Source organism: Syngnathus floridae, chromosome 13 (assembly GCF_059516105.1).
Source record: "Syngnathus floridae isolate MCC-2025c chromosome 13, RoL_Sflo_1.0, whole genome shotgun sequence".
Taxonomy (NCBI): domain Eukaryota; kingdom Metazoa; phylum Chordata; class Actinopteri; order Syngnathiformes; family Syngnathidae; genus Syngnathus; species Syngnathus floridae.
The window spans coordinates 2100866-2116121 of NC_142425.1; positions in this window are offsets into that span (position 1 = coordinate 2100866).

A 15256-nucleotide genomic window follows, 5' to 3' on the forward strand; every position below is an offset into this window, starting at 1 on the left:
AGCTTCAGGTTTGCAGTTTAGCATCACACTTTTAGCTTAGCTCTTTTCTGTGAACTAGCAGCACGATACTCTGGCGTAATAACCAACAACAGGTCCAGCCCCTCTCTCAAACCACACCTCTATGTATCACGTGTTTTTAATCAGGATATGTTTTAAACTTAGACAACCTTCATAAAAACAGAGGCCTTCATCTGTCTCCCTCCAAAATTAAACGATCCCAACAGACTCTTTCAGATAACTTTGGCACCAATAATGTTGACTCTACTGGCTCCCTAAACTATTGTATGTCAAATTAGATGCGACATCACCTTGATTTTTTCTCTTTCTCTTTCAGATAACTTTGGCACCAATAATGTTGACTCTACTGGCTCCCTAAACTATTGTATGTCAAATTAGATGCGACAACACCTTGACTATCTCATTCAGATGCGTTTTTCTCAACAAAACTCCCCCCTTGACCCCGCTCCCCCCTTTTTTCAACAAAACTCTCCCCTTCACCCTAAACGTACTGGCTGATAGCAAATCAAGCTCAGGTGCTGCATCTGGTTTGATTCACAAAAATACATGCCCATACATGTCCACATCCAAAAATGGCGCCAGCAAACCAAAATGGCGACAGCCAAAGATGGCGCCGTCACGACTGGCGCCATCTTGACGCCCGCCAGACTGGAGCATATACACCTCCCCAATCCAAAAGAGTTTGATTTATGATACCATAACAAACCATAAAAGGCCATAAAATTTTATGACCCCCTACCTCATTTACATGTGAATAAACATCAAGGCTTTATACTTTATTCTGTTGTGTCAGGGTTTAAAAGACATTATCTTAACTGAGCCCACAACCAAGGAAGAAGAGGAAGAAGACGAACTACGGGAAGACGCAAGAAAGAATGCAGAAGCGTATGCAGAACTCATTCAGTTTTTGGATGATAAAAGTTTGTCGCTGGTGATGCGCGATGCTGGCAATGACGGACGAGGGGCCTTAAAGACCCTGAGAAACTACCATCAAGGCAAAGGCAAGCCACGCATCCTAAATCTCTACACAGAATTGACAGCACTTCAGAAGTTTGAGAGTGAAAGTGTGACCGAGTATGTGATCCAGGCAGAGACCGCAATCACAGCACTAAGAAACGCCGGTGAGACATTAAGTGATGGACTATTGGTAGCAATGGTTATAAAAGGTCTGCCAGAGTCTTTTAAACCGTTTTCAATCCATGTCACACAACGTGATGAGACGATGCAGTTATCTGACTTCAAGACAAAGTTGCGCAGTTACGAGGACACAAAGAAGATGCGGGCTGAAGCAGATGACAATGTGATGAACGTGCGGCAAAGGAGAGCGAGACCTGACAGACCAGGTGACCGCGGAGCCAAGAGGAGCGCCGCGGAGGTGGTGTGCTTTAAGTGCGGCTTGAAGGGACACATGGCCAGAGCCTGTTGACGTAAACTGTGGTGCAGCCATTGCAAGAGCAGCACACACCGGGACGCAACCTGCAGGCGGAAGCAGCGCGGCAACCCGGGACGACGCACGTTAGGGCCCAAGGGGAGATGGAAGACCAGGACCAGGGCGAGTACTTCTTCCAAGTGAGCGAGGGGACAGCGAGAGTCGACATCTGAGAGGCCTGATGGTTGACTGCGGGGCTGTCTCGCACATCATCACAGACCAGGCAAAGTTCAAGCCGTTTGATGACAGGTTCCAGGCCAAGACACACTGCGTGGAGCTAGTGGACGGCACGCGGTGCAAGGGCGTCGCGGAGCGCCAAGGCGATGCAGAAGTCTGCCTGATCGACAGCAGAAGTAGACACCTGAACGCAACGCTGAGGCAGGCGCTGTACATTCCATCCTATCCACAAGACATTCTATCCGTGAAAGCAGCTACTGCCAGTGGAGCCACTGTGGTCTTCAAGGAGAAGAACGTTCGCATCTACCAAGACGGTACCAAATTTCCCATTCACGTACATGATACACTATATTATTTGCACACAGTAAATGATGATGATGATGATGATGATAACGATGATTGTGATGATGACCAATGTGTAATGATTCAGACGTGGCATGAGATACTGGGGCACTGCAACTATAATGACATTCAGAAGTTACAAAATGTCGTTGATGGCATGAAAATTAAGGGGTCGATGAACAGACCTCAACATTGTGAAGTGTGTACTAAAGGGAAGTTTTTCCAAACCAGAAACAAAGATCCTGATGTGAGGGCTAAGATCCCTCTAGAGCTAGTTCACACAGATTTGGCAGGGCCATTCCAGCCAGAGTCTAGAGAGGGTTGCAGATATGCAGTTTCATTTACTGATGATTTTTCCAGTACTGTGTTTGTATATTTCTTAAAGAACAAAAGTGACACTGTTCAAGCTACAGAAAGGTGTCAGGCAGATGTAGCCCCATAAATTACCAGACTTTGCTCACTAAAAATGTGATTAAACATCAGACATCAGCACCATACTCTCCTCATCAAAATGGTACTGCTCAACGCAATTGCCGAACACTTTTTGAAAAGGCAAGGTACATGCTTATTGATAGTGGTTTGCTGAAACAACTATGGACCTATGCAGTCCAAACTGCTGCTGTGATTAGGAACAGGTGTCTCAACAAAAGAACAGGGCAGACAGCCATCCAGATGTTGACAGGAAGAAGACCAAATTTGTCTAGAATGCAGAGGTTTGGTTCAGAGTGTTATGCCTATAAAAAAAAAAAGAGAAAACTTGATCCAAGATGTGAAAAATGTGTTTTTATTGGGTATGATAAAACCAGTCCTACATACATTGTATATTTCCTTGTCAGTTAGAAAGTGCAAAAGCACAGATTGGTGAAGTTTGTGGCAAAATCAGGTGTAGAACAACAACCGCAAACTAATGTCACATCTGAGGATGATGACCCTGTAGAAAACAGACCAAGAAGTCCAAATCTTGTGTTAAGAGAACAAAAACCTGAAGTTAGCCACCACCAACCACAATCAGAAAGAGCTGAGATGAAATGTGAACCTGATGGTAGGCGTTACCCTTCCAGAGTGAAAAGGAAGCTAGACAGATAGACAGATTGCAGGGTGTCTACATATGTGTCTGATAAAGAATAGACTGATCAAGTCCAGAGTAACATTGATTATTGTTATTGTGTCATGTGTAACATACCTGTGTCATTTGCAGAAGCTATAGCTTCAGATAAGGCCAAAGAGTGGGTTAAAGCCATGAATGAAGAAATGCATTCACTTAAAGAAAGCAACACATTTACCTTGACCACTTTCCCAGAGGGCAAGAAAGCAGGAGGGGTAGATGGGTCATTAAAACAGATGTCGATGGATCTGAGCAGTACAAGGCCTGATATGTTGCAAAACGATATAACCAAAAGATGGGTGTAGATCATGGGGAGAGATTTTCTCCAACAGCTAACATGACCAGTGTTAGAGTATTGATGCAGAAGGCAGCGCAAGAAAATTTGATTTTACACCAAATGGATGTAAAAACTGCCTATTTAAACGCACCCATAGACTGTGAGATCTACATGGAACAACCAGAAGGGTATGAGGAGAGATCTCAAACAGACAGGAAGTTGGTCTACAAAATAGAAAAGTCATTATATGGGCTAAAACAATCAGGCAGAAATTGGAATAAGTTGTTGCATGATTATTTGACACAAAACTATTTTGCCCAAAACCAAGCTGACCATTGTGTTTACACAAGAGAAACAGAACATGAGAAAGTCATTGTAATAATATGGGTTGATGACCTGTTAATTGCAGCAAGTAATGAAGAAGCTATGAAGGTCACAAAAGATATGCTGACATTTAGGTTCAAAATGAAGGACTTGGGCAAACTGAAACATTTCTTGGGCATTGATTTTGAGCAAACCAGTAACTGTGTAACAATGTCTCAAGCTAAATATGTTGAAAAAATTTTAGAAAGGTTTAATATGAAAGACTGAAAACCAAGATCAACACCATGTGAACAAAAACTGAACTACACTGCATTACTGAGTGATGTTTCAATGTACAGAGAAGCAGTGGGTAGTCTTATTTAACTGTATGTACAAGACCTGACTTGAGTTTTGTTGTAAGTAAACTGTCACCGTATTTTAATCAACCTACTGTTGAACATTTTTGTACAGTTAAACATGTGCTAAGATATTTAATGGGTACCAGTGACAAGAAGTTATGCTACCAAAAGAGTAATGAAAACCTAGGTATACAAGCCTACAGTGATGCAAACTGGGCTAGTGATGTAGATCGATGTAGTACAACTGGTTATTGTGTAACTCTCTCAGGGTGGTACTTTAGTGTCATGGAAGACAAAAAGACAGCCAACTGTAGCACTGTCTACTTGTGAGGCAGAGAGTATATTGTTCTGGCAGCAAATATCCAAGAGTGTCTATACCTCACACAACTGCTAGATGGTATTGATAAGAATGTGTATATGCTACCTGTAGTTTTTGAAGACAATCAAGGCGTGATTGCATTAGCAAAGGATCCTGTTAAAAGACAGCGATGCAAAAATGTGGACATTAAATACCACTTTATTCGGTCCAATGTTACCAACGGTAAACTGTCCTTACGGTACTGTCCAACTGTACATATGGTTCCTGATGTAATGACCAAGCCTGCAACAAAATTTAAGCTGTCAGAATTTGCTGAGTTTATGTTTGGGTCTAACTAAAAAATGCGGGTTTATAATGTGAGAGCAAGTGGGGGTGTTGAGATATGCTCTATATTATATGGTTTCTATTATGTTTGTCCAAATGTTGGTTTATTGTATTTATTATTTTCTTGTTTTAATGACAGAAAATGTTGACTGTCTAAGTGCTAAATGAAGACACCTGTGTTGATTTGTGGGCATGTTTAATAAAAAGCCTTCCTGGATGCTGCGCAGTAGGTCCCTACTAGTTGTTGCCGCAGTAGTCGCAGTGAATGGTGTGCAAACAGAGTTGATCGTCCTCCTCGTCTTTCTTTATTGTATTCCACTGAGTTTGGTGCGATTGGGTTTCTCACAAGTACCTGCTGCTGTATGGCTGCTCTGCCAAAAACTCACCTCCCCCCACAACCGCTCTGTCCACACCTCCATCACCGTTGTCACCTACTCTCTCAAACAAAGTGTGAGCGGGGTGACTCACATCACTCACAATCATGGTCGTCTTGCGGGTGAGATGGGAGGTGTAAATGTCCTTCAGGGAGGGGAGTCAAGCGCCAATAATCCTTCCAGCTGTGTTCACTATGCGCTGCAGAGCCTTCCTGTTGTATTCAGTGCAGCTTCCACCCCACACAGCGATGCAGCTGGAGAGGACGCTCTCAATGGTGCCTCGATAGAACGTGGTCATGATGGCTGGTGGAGCACTTGCTCGCCTGAGTTTCCACTGGAAGTACATGCGGCGCTGAGCTTTCTTCGCCAGTGATGCAGTGTTGGTGGTCCAGGAGAGGTCTTCACTGATGTGCAGGAAACATGCAAGTAACATCTCTACAGACCCTTCTCACCCAGGTTGCAGTCTGTTCAAACAGCTCCCCTCCGGACGACGTTATAGAGCTATACACCAAAACCAGCAGACACAGAGACAGCTTCTTCCCCCAGGCTGTCGCTCTGATGAACTCACACCACTCTTAGAGTCTCAGAGTCATTGGTGTGCACTAACATCCTGCTCGCCACACCTTGTTTAAATTGTCTACACTATTTGTACTATGTGTCCCCTGCATCCATTGCAGACTGGTCATCCTGGAAGAGGGACCCTCCCATCTGTGGTCTCTTCTCAAGGTTTCTCATTTCCCCTAGTTGGAGTTTTGAGTATTTCCTTTCCCTCCTGGAAGTTTAAGATCAGGGGATGTTTGAGAATATTTGTCATTTTTCACATGTCCTGAGTGTTGTTGGTCACCTAAATGTTGAACAGAGGCTGTGATGTACCGAAGTCAAATTCCTTGTTTGGCACGCTCAAACATGGCGAATGAAATTTCTTGAATCTTGAAATTTCTCAAAGAGCAAGCCGTTCACAGAGTGCAGTTTCAAAGCACATCCACAAAAAGTTTGTTGGAAGGGGGAAATGTGGCAGGAAACGCTGCACAACCAAGAGAGATGACCGCACTCTTAACAGCATTGTGAAGAAGAGTCGCTTCCAGAATTTGGGGGAGCTTCAAAGACAGTGGACTGAAGCTGAAGTCCAGGTATGAAAAGCCATTGTTCACAGACATGTCCGGGAAATGGGCTACAATAGCCGTATTCCCATGGTCAAGCCACTTCTGAACTCAAGACAACGGAAGAAGCGTCTGACTTGGGCTATGGAAAAGAAGCACTGGACAGATGCAGAGAGGTCCAAAGTCCTCTTTTCAGACGAAAGCAAGTTTTATATTTAATTTGGAAGTCAAGGCGCCAGAGTCTGGAGAAAGGCTGGAGAGGAGCAAAATCCAAGTTGCTTGAAATCCTGTCTGAAGTTCCCACAGTCAGCGATGGTTTGGGGAGCTATGTCAGTTCCTGGTGTTGATCCACTGTGTTTCATCAAGTCCAGAGTAAATGCAGAGCTTAGAGCACTACATGCTTCTGTCTGCTGAGGAGCTCTATGGAGATGATTTTCATTTTCCAGCATGATCTGGCACCTGCCCACAGTGCCAAAACCACCAGTAAATGGTGTACTGATCATGGCATTACTGTCCTCGATTGGCCTGCCAATTCTCCTGACCTGAACCCCATAGAGAATTTTTGGGATATTGTGAAGAAGAAGCTGAAAGACACCAGACCCAACAATGCAAATGAGCTAAAGGGCGTTATTGAAGCATCCTGGGCATCCATAACACCTCAGCAATGCCGGAGGCTGATTGCCTGCATGCTACGCCGCAATGATGCAGTAATCTGTGCAAAAGGATTCCCAACATAGTACTGAGTGCATTAATGGACATTTTCAAATGTTTGATTTTGTTTTGCTGTTATAAATATTTTTTTTTATTTGGTCTGAGGAAATATTCTAATATTTTGAGATTAGATTTTTGAGTTTTCTTAAACTGTAAGGCATAATCAGCAATATTAAAATAATAAAAGGCTTGCAATGTTTCAGTTGATTTGTAATGAATCCAGAATATATGACAGTTTTGTTTTTTTAATTGCATTACAGAAAATAAAGAACTTCATCACAATATTCAAATTTTCTGAGACAGTCCTGTATAGGTAGGATTTTTGCACACACAAACAGGGGGTGGGAGTAACTGGCAGTTTAGGCCCGTTCAACAAGGGGAGCCATATATTTTTTTATCAAAAGCTCAAGTTTAGTTGAGTGACCTGTAAGGTAAGGTAAGTGATTAGCTCGGTAGCTTGAGCTATGCCGTTATATCGCTGTAACCCTTCTCTTGCTTCATTAGCTTTCTCTTCTCTATGACACTCGATGCACATATGTAGAAGTCGCTCTCAGTTAAGACTACAAGGTCACACATTATCGCACAGGCTAGGCAGAGTCGCCTCCTTGCAGGAAGGCGGCTGAGAGTAATGTAAGAAAAGGAATCTTGGCGCTGGGAGTTAGACCTTCTTCCGAATCTCGCAGAAAGGGCTCCACAGCTGTGCATCGATCATTCTGGCATACATTAAATAGTTACACTGTGAAAACAGCCTCTTGGTAATTACTGTTAGCATATGTTAGGTTACGGATTCTAGTTATTGATCTGACTCCAAATTGCGATCAACACTTAACTCATAAATTGCTATGTCCTAATCCACACACTGGCGCACCTAACAATTTTGCGAGTTCGTTCTGTCAAAGAGAAGACCAGTAGATCAATTAGACCAAATTTACCAATTATTTATTCCTGACAAAGCGCACTAATACAGGCCTGGGTCCCGGGTCCCTCACACTAAAGCTCGTGCGTTTTTGTGACCACCAAAAGACGACACATTCTTCCGGGTTGCCCAGTTTTAAAGAAACACAATATGAATATTAAAGCATGCAAAATATTGTGAGATGATTGGTGGATGGCCATCTCCTCCCCGTCCAGGTGTCGCTGAGGTCAGGCGGTTGGGTTTTCCCCTCGATGCCCAGTCCCATAGATGTGCTGTTGTTCTCGTTTCTCACCGACCTTGAGATTATCTCGTCCGGTACTCCCTGTCTGGGCCTATACACAACACTTCCAAGAAAACAAGTTCATGCAGTTTGCCTGCACATTCCTCGGCCCCCACCAATCCACACGAGCACTTCAATACTAGATATTAATATGATTATAAGTTTAACACAACCTTAAAAAATATGTTTGCAAACTCCCAAAAACACATTTTCCTTTATTCCCTCTCATGACCTCATTTATGAGGTCATCACCCGTTACCCTAGCAAACAGCTACCAGCGCGCTGTCGATCCTTCCTTCCCCCCGCTGCTCATGTTGAGTCACCAGGGCATATTGGCCCATCGGTGGCAACGGGCCAACGGTTTTCTCGATCAACCGGACAGTGAGTGACCTAATACATGGAATACAACAACAATCGCATAAAATCATAACTGTAGTAAAAATAGCCACAGCAACAAGCACAGACATGATGAGGCCTTTCCAGCTTCCGAACGTTTTCATCCAATCAGACCAAATATCGGTGTGTAGGCCTGAATGATCTTTCATCTTTTTGTTCAGTGTCCTTAGTCCTTCCAACACCTGGATCAGTCGGCCTCCTCGTGCCGTGTTGTTTGGGATGAAAGTACAACATGCATCACCAAACATTCCACATACACCATGTTCCTTAGCCAATAGCATGTCCAACGCAATTCTATTTTGGAACGCCATTAACGACGTTGCAGCCAATTGTTCATGAACTGCGGCGAATGATTCAGCTGTATAATTACCCAGTCGTTGGACATTGTAATGAACGTAATTAATACTGTCTACATTTTTATTGGGGGTGATCCATAGGAAGATACTTTCGAATCCCGAGAACACTTGATTAACGAGTTTATACTTATCTGACACACCCCGGGGCACTCCTATAGTGTCAATATATGTGGGATCGTCGTCGCTCAATCACGGGGGCAAAACGTCTCTTTTGGCTCGCTTCAGGAGCCCCGCCAGTGGGGACTCCAGGTCCCAATTGAGATTCTGTATTTCAATGGGGACAACCACCACAGGCATTATCAAAGACACGAGGGCACAGATACCTGATGCATTCTTCGGCAAGAGATCCTATAATTTGTCATCACCACACCACAACCAGATGTCACTGGTCTTCCTCTGCTCCTTCCATCACTGCTGGGTGAATTCTGGCATGTCCTGTTAAAGCTTGAAAACAAGTGAATTTGGAAAAAACGTTGTATATCACAATTACAAATTGAAACCTACTCACCCATTTCTATTTTACCACTCCCCCTTTGACACATTCCCCCAATGTGTCATTACGTATCAAAAGGAACCTGCAAAGCGTCCCCTCTCATCACCACTCTCATTGTAGCCAGGCCCGCGGAACCTCTAGCTCCCATCTGGGCCCTGGGACCATCACCCCAAGTCCTTGAAACTTGACTGTCCACCACACACTCGGCAACACAAACAAAAATCATCGCACTCCTGTCAGTGAGCTTATAGCCCTGCTGACAGCGGACATTTGTACACACAAAAACAAAAACAGACATCAAGTATCAAAACAAAAACAGTCATAAAATGAATCCTGGCGCCCGCAGATCATGTCCTGAAAACCACGTCATCAACAAGTTCATCATAAAAACCAAAAGGGCAAGGGTTAACATATTCTTGTAAATCCAACACAAACTTTCCACGAACGCAATCGACAACCTGCAAGAATGAAAACAAGTTATGCAAGCAACGCGCAATCCGCTCCTTGGCTGGTGGCTGGTGCTGCAAAAAAAAAAAAAAAAATCAAGTCACACAGAAAAACAAAGCAGAGCGTGCTATTGTCGCAAACACGTTCAAGCGTCAAACAATTGGTCACTGTCCACCTAGTCCGTCACCCCGTCGGGTGAGCTCAAAGTCGTCACACGTCAAATCGTCCAAAGTCTTGCTGTTCGATACTAGTTCTGTCTTGTCTGACCATATCACTGAAATGGGCCTTCTCCATCACACCGTTTTGTTGTCGATGGTGCCCCTGATTGATCATTGAGCCATGGTTCCAGTCTGTACCACCCCTTCAGGTGAGAGGAATTTTATCCTCAATTGCAAACACATCACCCCAACTTCAGACCTCTCTGGCCAATCATACTGCGCACACACACTCAAAGTTAGTATGTTAGTGTGCAGGCAAACATTGACTCCTAATAGTAACTCTTCACATTTGGACATAGTTGTCAACATGACCTATTGTAAAATCTCCAATTCAATTTTCCATAAACTCGCCCATCAGATTCATCGCAAATTGTCATATATGTCTATCTGGGGGGGCCGACTGTGGGACCCGCGTGTCAGGGGAGCCTCCATAACCTCAGATTGCTCCTACAAACTCGGTCTCTATTACTTATCCTAATTAAATTCAATAAAGATGGGTCCGACTATTCCCTCTGGATTTTTACGTCATCATTTGGCTCTCCCCCTTTTTCCTGTTGTCTAGCTCAAATATGTTTCTCAGTCTGCTTCACTTTATTGCCCCTCTTGGCGAGTCTCACTCCCCCCTCTCAAATTTTCAACTTTAAAATTCACGCCCAATTTTACAAAATTCTTTCTATATTTTTATCAATTTTCTGACCAATTCAACACGTTCCAAATTTAAACATAATCTTGTGGCTTTCCCCGAATTTTTATTCAGCCTCTTCGCCTTCACACGCAATTTCTACGGAAATTAATAATTCTAGTTATTATTGTTAATCATCCGTGGCCCTCGTAAGGACAAGCCGCACCAGTAATGGATGGATGGATGGATTGTTAATCCTAACCCCAAATGCCTATCATAAATTGCCATTTACATCAATTGTCGCAAGGGTCATGTCAATGTATTTGTTATTTAAAGCCCTACTGTATTCTTTTTTTAATTAAGTAGTGCCCTTTATTACTATTTTGCTGACTATCCAGAATTCCAACTTTCTTATGGCCCCTCACCCCTTCAAGCTGAAATATGCATCCTATAAATCAGTCGCAGTTGATGTGTAATTAAATTCTGTTGCTTTGATAAAGGTCAATTAAGTTTAGCAATTCAGCCTTCTGTTGCCCGAATCCAAATTTTCACTGGTCCAATTATAAAATTTCATTATTTCAGTTAGATTAATTATGTATTCGAAATGCTAAGTTACATATAAAAATGTATGATTCAAATTATTTAATTTCTATTGATCAATGTCCACTTTGCAAAGTTTCTGATCACGCTGTCGTATAATTTGTCAGTGCATCTTCACTGACCATATCTATGTATTTTGTTTTTTATCCCCGTTTCAGTGTCAATAAGCATCCTTATTATTCCCTCTTTTATCAAAACTCCTCAGTTATGTCTGCCCCAGCACCCAAACACACTTCCATCCCTTTTGTCCCATACTCCACCAACTTTGTAATGCTTCAGCAGTCTTTAGCAATGTGTCCAGTTTGACTTCATGTGACTCGTGCAAGTCTTTAGCAGCCTCTCCTCTTAGATTCTCATGATGATGATTCAGGGCTGGACCGTCCGCCATTCTCAAATGCATCCATCTTGTCTTTGTTCTTTCAGTCTATTTTTTGATCTGCGACTGTGTGTATTCCACCAACTGTATGGTTCTTGTCCTGTGAAGAGCCGTGCTTGCCCCCTTCAAGCATGATAATAGTTCCTGTTGTTCTCCCAAAGGTCAAAGGTGTCTCATGACCAGGGACAGTCCTCTGTTGATTTTGAGGCAGCCAGTAGAGTACAAGGACTCAGTTCAGGACTTGTGCCATGCGCTAGGGCAGAACACACTGGGACACAAATTTCACAAAACTATCTTCGTGTTATCAGTCTTCATGTGTAGTATTTGTTCCTTACACCCCAAATCTTCCTATTAACATTTTGTATCCTATCAGTTGCGCACACTCATGATCTTACTATCAAGCCGCCCTTATCAAATGTTTTTTTTTTTTGAGTAATCCATCCACCCTACCCATTAACACGGCTAAAATCCTCGTTCCAGTGTTTATCATCAAATAAAGTTCCGAAATCCTTTATAATAAACTGTAATGTAATTTAACAATCTACCAACATGGTTGTATATGCGGTGAATGTTATTGTTCAATCTATAGGTCATACAGCGCCTGTGTTCCAACTATGACACTCCTCCTTGGTTTACCATCTCATAAATTATTGTTGTCAGCAGCGCTAAATGATAGTGCTTGAAAGTGAATGTCTTATCGCCCAATTTAAAACACATGCCGCATTTGAGCGAGTATTTATTCATTTATTTGCCATCCTCATGTTAGCTGGCATGTGTCAGAATTAAAATGTAATTTTGCTTTTAATTTTAAGTCTTTCAAAATTGCTATATCCTTACTGCACCGAGATAAACTGTTAAATATATCTTTAAAAACAAACAAAAACAATCTATGCTCCTGTTAGCCTGCAATTGTCCAAATCAAAAATGTTATTTTCTTTTAATTGTCTTTCTTTTGAACCTCTAAATCGCTCATGTTGCTAACTTAACCTAACCTTAAAGAAAGGACAAACAGGTTACTCCCAATAGCTCCTCATTATTTACGAGTTAGCCCCCCCCTTTCTTGAACATTCTCTGATCCATGCAGTCTTCCTCCTCACACGCCTGCACCCACACAGGGTGTGCACATAAACGCACACACCGAGCGCGCACACAATCGCACGTACACACACACACACACGCATCCACACGCACGCACGCACGCACGCACGCACAATCCATCTCTCATGTAGCTTCTTTGCCACTTTCTATCGGTCAATACCATTCACAATTTGCGCTTCCACATCAGCATATACATTCCTTCAATCTCACTGCTTCAAACATTCACTGAGAAACTCACACTGTCCCTGCCCCGCCCGGGCCATAGCACCCCCCCGCGCGAGGGGGGGGGTCGCGGCATCAATGTTGACCGGTTACAGGCTGGCCATTTCCTGCAACAATCATGATGCCGGCCCACCGCCCGCACGAGCATAGCACAGGCCCACGCGCACAGCCCAGACCCGCGATTACGCGCGAGTGCAGGCACGCTCATCAGTCTCAACTTCTCAAAGGGCAGGCCAACTTTGCTGTTGCGCCCTTCATCATGTTCACATTCGACATCTTTCAATGTCTTCTACACAACATTTGTTGTCTCTTATTCTCATCCTATCAAGCCACCGTTCTAGTAACTTTCTGCCACACACGTCTTATTTTCTCTATTGCACACACGCCCTATTTTCTCTACTGCCACACCTTGCTCATCTTAGTTTCTCTAACCAACTTAAACACACCATTGTACACTTCTCAATTTCCCTATTATCGCTCAAAAGCCTCCTAAACATTCTCCATTACTGATTTCTTCCATAGAACACACATCTCACTCACACACACTGATATACACACCCACTCATGAGGATCCTCTGCGCGCACACACACTCTCCCCCCAATTTGGTTCATTTTGGATATTTTAGCGGTCTGATCTCTCACAGGAGGAACTGTTACCACCGGATATTTTTTGAGGAGGCCTCACTTCCCCTCGGGGATCTCTTTATTAACCCCAGCTATTTGAATACGATCGTCACCGCACCCTTGTCCGCCACGACGAAGCACTAGGTCCCTGACCTATCCGTAGTACGCGTAAGTCCCTGACTTTACCGTACACGTTACACACGTAAGTTCCAAACTTATTCACCGTATGTATCTTAACTTCATGCACTCCTTATTTGATCTGAACGACAGTCTCCTCTTAAATTTCCTCTTTCAATTTGCAGCATTTCGACTTATAGTAACAGGTATTCTGCTTACCTTATCGGTGATGAGCTCAGGGTTTAGGAGACGTCGTACCAGCTCAACGTTGTGCGCTTATTCCAAACGGTTCGCCGACCGGGAGACAGTGTCCCTGACACTGTCCGGTGTCTTGGCTAAAGACCACGAGTTGTCAATTACCCTTCTCTTGACATCACGTCCGCGGTCACCAAGAAATTGTTAGGTTACGGATTCTAGTTATTGATCTGACTCCAAATTGCGATCAACACTTAACTCATAAATTGCTATGTCCTAATCCACACACTGGCGCACCTAACAATTTTGCGAGTTCGTTCTGTCAAAGAGAAGACCAGTAGATCAATTAGACCAAATTTACCAATTATTTATTCCTGACAAAGCGCACTAATACAGGCCTGGGTCCCGGGTCCCTCACACTAAAGCTCGTGCGTTTTTGTGACCACCAAAAGACGACACATTCTTCCGGGTTGCCCAGTTTTAAAGAAACACAATATGAATATTAAAGCATGCAAAATATTGTGAGATGATTGGTGGATGGCCATCTCCTCCCCGTCCAGGTGTCGCTGAGGTCAGGCGGTTGGGTTTTCCCCTCGATGCCCAGTCCCATAGATGTGCTCTTGTTCTCGTTTCTCACCGACCTTGAGATTATCTCGTCCGGTACTCCCTGTCTGGGCCTATACACAACACTTCCAAGAAAACAAGTTCATGCAGTTTGCCTGCACATTCCTCGGCTCCCACCAATCCACACGAGCACTTCAATACTAGATATTAATATGATTATAAGTTTAACACAACCTTAAAAAATATGTTTGCAAACTCCCAAAAACACATTTTCCTTTACATAGCGAGCATTAAAGATAAAGAACTGGGAACGAACCTAACAGATGGCAAAATGTAGCTTAAGACATGAAGCATTTCAGAAAAATGTGTCAAAAAGTAGTGATTCCTTTCTTGAGACATCGTGTGCTCGTCAGGGAAACCAATTTCCAGAAATTGTGTGAAAATCTTTGATAGCCAAAATGAGAATGGGCTGTCAACAGCCGTACTCGAGGGATTGCTTTTACGGCAGATGATCATTCCCTATGCTCATCTCGAATAAAAATGCTTCTCTTTGCGGTCATCCGTAAAGAGACGCACACGGTTTCACACAAGCAACTCAGTCACTGGCCATTCCGTTCTAACAATGGAACATTTCTCAGCCTTTTTGTCTGTTTTTGAAGCCTTTACAATGTCACAAGTTATTATTACTGAAATTAAAATTTCATGACAGTTTTATCCTTTATTTTCAATTCCTTCACGTCACCCCAAAATGATCACAAAGTGAACCGGAAGGGCCCCAAAACAAACCGGAAGTGCCCCAACATGAACAGGAATTGAAATGGAAGTGCCCCAAGACGAACCGGAAGTGACCCAAATTAAACCGGAAGTGACCAAAATCCAACCAGACGTGACCTA